Genomic DNA, 7018 nt, shown 5'->3' with positions numbered 1-7018 from the left:
AGTAGCTACTTTATTAAACAAAAACACTCCCCTCCTCCTGACCTGTACCTGTTATTATTTAGTTATTCACAGGAGACTTCTGGTTGACTGCTACTAGCACAGTCTCGGCAGCAGTAGATGCAGATGTGCTGCTTGCCTGAATCACTACAGGCCAGGTTTTCTTCTGGATAGGAGTTGCAAATATTAAAACTGAGATACCACATCTATACACACTTAAAATTTATGACTCTTTAGATGCAGTTTCCTTAAGACTCATTAACATCATTTGTTTAGCTATCAAAACCAAACTGCTAGAAATTAAAGTACGCTTTGATCGTTAGAGTAATTTTCTAGACAGAGGAGGAACAAACATTTAACTCAGACAAAATTATAATACACAAAATTATTGTGGTAATAATTTAAGATATAGCGGCCTTCAGTTATCAGAAGCCATTAGTGGCAAAGTGGATGTCAGATAGTGAGATAGGAATGGGGTTCTGCAGTGCAGCCTGCGCAGGGCTGTACAGGAAGGCTCTCGCTGGCTGTAGCTGCTTCAGGTATTTTATCACGATGCCATGCAAGACTCACACATTTTTCAAGTAGTTAACTCCTGGGTTCTGTAAAAGGTCACTATTCAAAAAAAGACATGACTAAGACTGAGCTTCATCAAGTTAAACTCAGCACAATGATTCTGCAGTGGTGTTTCATTCGCTATTTCCATTTAAGAGCTGAAATAGGGCCTGGCCAAAAGCTTTATTGCTTAGTTTAAGGAAAGATACCATCTCTCTGCTTCTTACAAGCCTTCCCTTGTTTATATTTTTATACTTTTCCTTGTTTACATTCTTGCTGTCATGGCCAAAATAAAATTCTAGCTGTTATTATCATGCATGCCCTTTCAGTTTTTGCTGGCCTCTATTTGTAAGTTTTCACATAATAAAGTACAAAATAAAAAGTACAAATGTATATAAGTAAAATAATAAGAACAAAAAACTTAGTAAGAGTTATATGCTCTGCTCATTTTATTAAACGAGAACAAGAAAATTAATTCCACTTGATGCTTAACAAATAATCTTCTGGCAGGATAAAGTTAAGAGAATAGAGACACAGCCTTTGATAAAAAAGTCACCAAAAAAAAGAGGATTCTCATCTACTGGAGATATTCCCAATTAACAGGGAAACACTAGTTCAGGAAGATTTTCACCTAGGCATTTCAAATCCATTTTAGTTTTCATTAAATGTGATTATCTTCCTCAGTTGAGAAAGAATGTCTGTTGTTTAAGAAACAGAATAAAAATATTTCTGCATTTATTTCAAGTATTGTAACACAGAAACAACTGAGACTGCTTTCTCCTGCAAGAAGTGTATCAGTGGAGGATAAAATAGACTTCAAAGCTCAGAACCTATAAAATGAGAACACTTAGCTACAACTTGCAATACTGACTCATGCAATAGCAGGGCTCTGCATATGGAATGTGCCCTTAGAAATCTCCATGAACTCTGCCTTGTTTTGCAGAAATACAGCGATCTGTTCATGTAAATATTCGGCACAGTTTGGAAAAGAAAGTCTTCTAGAGAAAGCATCCTCTGAGATGTCCGTTGCTGGAATAAAAATGAAAATAGGCCTGGGTGGGACAGCTGGATTCTAAAGAGCCAAAACGCTTCAGTGTTTGAGCCTGTCTTGCTTTCTTCCACCCTCTATCTTTCACCTACAGCTGCCATCTCCAGAGCTGCATCCCGCCTCCCTCAGTGGGATGCTTTCTATCAGGTGGCAGCAAATGTTGTGTTGGCTGCTGGCTGGCCTGTTTCCATCAGCAGGGAGTGACTGTGCAGACTGCTCACATCCACGGAGGAACACCAAAGAACTGGATAAACATCATCTGCTCACCTCACCTTCCCTCCTCCGCCACCCGCTTTCGCATTTCAGTTTAAAGTGGTACTTCATTTGTATTTGAAAATTCGCTCTGGTTCATTTGAAACAAAGGAACACTCACCAAAATGGTCGTAATTACTTTTAAAGCATCTTTTCTATTTTTCAAACAGGCACAGAAAACATCAAACTTTTCAAAAAGTCAATTTTAATATTGACTTTTTATTTGATATATTAATAGAAAAGCAATTAAGGCTGGTTACATGATGACTCCTTTCTGCTCAAATAGTAAAGCAGTGAAAATGCCAGATATATCAACTTAGCTAATTTCATTCGGAATTCAGAAACATTGTATGTAACATCAGTTATATGTTAGCATAATAATGTATTAATGGCAAGCATATTACATTATATTTATATATATACACCAAATACATGTATTATTAACATAGTATAAAACATATATTGTATATATAAATAGATAGGATATATACAGTATAATAAACATTTTATATAATTGCATAACATATTAATATATTTATTGCATAATGTAAATTGAATAGTATATTCAGTATATGCTTACTACATATATTCCATTAATGTAACTGTCCATTATGTTGGTAAGACACTCATTTATATAATGGGTACAAGTGTCTTTTAATAAGCTTAACCAAGACTAGAGATAGGAGCAGGGAAGGATTTGAAAGAAAATGAGATAAATGGAAAATCTACCTGACAAGAGAGGATTAAACTTTCAAAATTAATGCTGAAAGATAATGTAATTGTTCTTTACATAATCAGTCAGAGTTAAAAGATAAGGAACAGAAAATAAGTCTGAAACTAAAGAACGATAATAGCACTAAAATAAAAAAGTGTAACCACTTCAGTAAACCTGGGGTGATAGAATAAAATTTTTAATCACAGGAGAAAACTTCTCTGAAACAGTTTCTTACTTTTTGACAAGTTCAGCTTGATTCGGAATGTTTCAGAAGCTACTTCTCAGGCAAGTTTGTTTTGCAGAAGATACAGTAATATGTAAATAACAGTTCAAACTTTGATATACATTTCCACATGTGGCAGTAAATGCCTCCATAGACTGTAATTTTAAAATCTGGTATGGCTTAAAAGAGTGCAGTAATACATAGAATTTGTTATATTTCTGAAAACCAATACAAAATTGATTTGATCAATTGCTTATGAATGAGTTTCAGGGATGAGAACTCAGTAGAAAGCTGTGCCTTTCCATCTTTCTCCTTACCTGTCTAACAAACACTATCATTTTGCATCTTAATTTTTATACTAGAAATGGAACTTTTGCTACACAGCATGCACCAGTCGTTCCACATGTAACAATCCCTCGAGGCAGGATCTCCCACTAAGCAACTGGTTCACAACACCTCTCCTCTGAAAATTTAATCTGATATATATTAATTATTTTGGTAGCCTGTTATACCATCACTGCACAGTACTCAGAAATCTGGCACTGAGTTCCCTATAACTATGCTCCGTGTTTTTCTTTTTCAGTCAGTTACAGTCAGCTTAGAATTCACCCCAGGCTTCCTGCAGCAAAAGATCTCATTTTTCATCAAGTCATTAAGATTCAACACTCTCAAGCCAAAATCCAGATGTTTTTCAGGTATGCACATAAACTCCCTCTGCTGCATTTCATCCTCCTGACACAGACACCAGCTCTTTAGGGGACCAATGTGCCACTCCCCTCCCTTCCCCTTCCCTTATCCAAGATGGCTATGGAGAGGGCTGTTTCTGCCCTCAGCTATGATGGCTATCACAACATTTTTATGGACTTCCTGCCCAGAAAAAGGACGGACACCTCCGTGGGATCCTGCTGCCCTTACCCAACATGGCTGCGAGGTGCTCTGCCTGCTTCGGTTGGGACAGTGGTTTGCAGAAGTGAAGCAGGAGCTGACACATCCTCCTCCTCCTCAAACTCTTCATCCACCTGTTGCTTCCCACAAGTTCTAAGAGGGACACTTTCTGGTAGGCATCAAACACCTCATAAAACACTCATACAGTAATTTGTATTCTCATTTCAGAATGCGGCCGCTCTCTGTATTTTCAGCTTAGTCTATGACTCAGCCCTTGACAAATTCTGAACTCATTAGGCAATTTGAAATAGGAGTTAAAAAGTGTGAGGGATAACTACACCCATCCAGCTCCTCTGAGAGCTGGCACTCACGCAGAGGAGGGCTCAGATTAATGGCCTCGATGAAAAGTAACTCGGTTGTTACACGAGGCATTTGGCAGCGCCAAAAAGATCTAGAAAGGCAGCTGGCACATACCATTGCTTTCCCCTTGAGACTGTCAAAATGGGATTTCTCCAGGGGATGAAGAAGAGTTCGGGATACCAACTATGCTAGTGGCTTACAGTTTAAAGGACACAGATGCTTAGAGTATTAGTTTGTTCTACTGGTCACAGCAAGGCCTGGGAAAGACACTGTAACAATACAGTATGGAATTTGAATCCCAATAACAATATCTAAAAATTACAAATACTCAGAGAGAACATCAGAAAAAGATATCCAGTGCTCAGTTAATTATTTTTACTCTGTTCTCTTAGGCCCTATAGATGGTAATGGATCTTCATCTCTAATTTTACTTTCAAACTCCTTTCCCCATTAAACACACACATCTCATAAACATTTTCATTCCACCTGTATAACTACTTCATAACACTTGTAGTACTCATTAAACAAACACCTGTAGTACCCCTTGTTCCCATTTTTACACCTTTGCAATTCCAAAGTGCTCTCAATTACTTTTACTTTCACAACTCTCTCCCTCAAATATAACTCTTAAAGGACTTCAATTTATTCTCTCTTTCTCCATTTTCTTTTTGTATCCCTTTCCTTCTCTCCTTTGATTACATATGGAAGCTTGTGTGCTGTAAGCAATAGCCATACTGAATTTTAATTTATTTTAAAAATTAGTAAATTAGGATTATATTTATCACAATAGTATAATCTTGTAAACAAGCTGATGCAAGCCATGAAGTGGTGTGTCAGATATTTTTTTTGTTCTCTCCTGTCAGGAAAATTAAGACTATGGATAAACAGTCCTAAAACTTCCACCTATCAGACTTTTTTTTTGTGTTCAAAAATCAGACTTGTCTTTAATTTTGGATTTCATTTTTTTGCTTCAAACACAGACACTCCAGTCTGGTTGTGCTGTCTTTTTCTCATTGGATTGCTGGAAGAAAACGAGGCTGTAACGAATCACATCTCCCTTCCCCAAATCACACTGCAGTCAAAAAGAAAGGGAAAAAAATTAAGACAGCCCTGAGATTTTGCTGTGCTACAACTAAACCCACAGCCATTGTGCCTTGTGTCACACACAGCACTGCCTTACCTCGACTGCTGCTTTCCCCCTCGTCCCTGAGCTGCCTGGCCCTGCTCCACTCCTCTCCTCCACGTCTGCTCTTTCTGCCATCAGAGAACCCTCCCATGTCCCTAATCCTAACACCTTGTCACAGGGTAATTATAGCGCTGGCACGACCCCAACATCTATCTTATATCCAACAATTTCCACTTGTTTGCTCAACAGGGAATGACGGAATTAAAAATGAATTCGGACCAGAGAGGCCCGTTCAGCACCAACGACCTTGACAAAGTCATCTTTCCTTGGCTTGTAGAAAACGGGGATAAATATGATTATAGATGGTGCTCCGTGATTTACTGAGGGAAGAGACTGCACTAGTGACCCCACCCCAGTCCTGTCCCTGTTCCTGCAGCCACCGCTCCAAAGCTCCCCCTGGTCCAGCTACCAACCTGCAACTAGAGAAGGCAAACACGGCCAGCATTCCTCCCGCCCCGGGACACGTCAAACCACACTGCAGCTTCCAGGGATTTCAACCCGGGATCATAAAAGGAGCAGAAGAGCACGGGGAAGGCAGGAGGATGTCCAGGAGACTCCTGCAGCCTCTCATGCGAGCTCTGCTGAGAACGTGTCACCCCAGGTTCTCCTCAGAGCTCCCTTATTTCACAGAATCACAGAATGCCCTGAGTTGGGAGGGACCCGCAAGGAGCATCGAGTCCAACCCTCAGCCCTGCACAGGACACCCCAAGAATCCCACCACGTGCCCGAGAGCGTTGTCCAAACACTCCTTGAGCTCTGGCAGCTTTAGGGCCGTGACCACTTCCCAGTGGAGCCTGTTCAGTGCCCAACTACACTGTGGGTGAAGAATCTTTCCCTGATATCCAACATAAGCCTCCTCTGACACAACTCCAGGCCATTCCCTCCCCCTTATAAACAAGGTCTGACGGGCCCCGCTCGCTCTCTCCCTCCCGGCCAGGGCACAGCCGAGGAGAACGGCGAGGGGAAAGCGACCGCACGGGGCCGGGGGCTCACTCACCTCAGCTCCTGCCCCCGTGCTAACACGTCCCAGCCGTGCCCTTTCAGCAATAGCCCCTCTCCCCTTTTCCCGCTCCCCTTTCCCGGCTCATCCCACCGTTTCCCCCGCGCTCCCCCCCCCCCCCGCTCCCGATCCCAGCGCCCGGAGCGGGGCGGGGCCCGCGCGTGCCGCAGCCTCACTGCTCCCAGCGCGCATGCGCGGGGCGCGCCGGTGCGCACGCCGCCCGCCCCCGGCCCCGCCCCGCCCGGCCCCGGCGCCGCGGCCACACCGGGAAGGGCTCCAGGCGCTATGGCGGCGGCTGCGCGCAAGGTAAGGGGGGGAGCGGGCGCGCCCCGAGCCGCCCGCGGGGCCGCGCCAAGCGGGGCTGGGGGGACGCGCGGGGCCGCGCCGAGCGGGACGCGCTTGACCCGGTTTGTTTTCGGCCCCACAGGTCGGAGGAAAGTTCCCGCGGTCGGCGGCCGCCTGAGCGGCAGGAGCGACCGAGCGGGAGCGCCCGGGCCCGGCCGCCAGGCCTCTCCCGCCACCGGGGCAGCGGAGCGGCGCTGGGCGGGCGGAGAGCGCGGGGGTGCTCAGCGGGCCCGCCTCATGCGCAGCCACCTGCGGAGGGGCTGAGCGGAGCCGCCGCCGCCGCGCCGGGGGCTCCTGGCGGGCACTGCCCGGGGCAGCCCCTGCCCGCCCGCCCCGGCACCGCCGCCGCCGACGGACGGACGGACGGACGGACGCCGGCCCTGCCGCCGCCAGAGCCACCGCCGGGGAGCGACCTGTCAGCGCACCTCGCAGGCCGGCCCCGAGGACCCTTCCCA

This window comes from Chiroxiphia lanceolata, chromosome 11 (assembly GCF_009829145.1).
Source record: "Chiroxiphia lanceolata isolate bChiLan1 chromosome 11, bChiLan1.pri, whole genome shotgun sequence".
Lineage (NCBI taxonomy): Eukaryota > Metazoa > Chordata > Aves > Passeriformes > Pipridae > Chiroxiphia > Chiroxiphia lanceolata.
The sequence above is the reverse complement of the archived record's forward strand: the minus strand, read 5'-3'. Positions refer to the sequence as shown.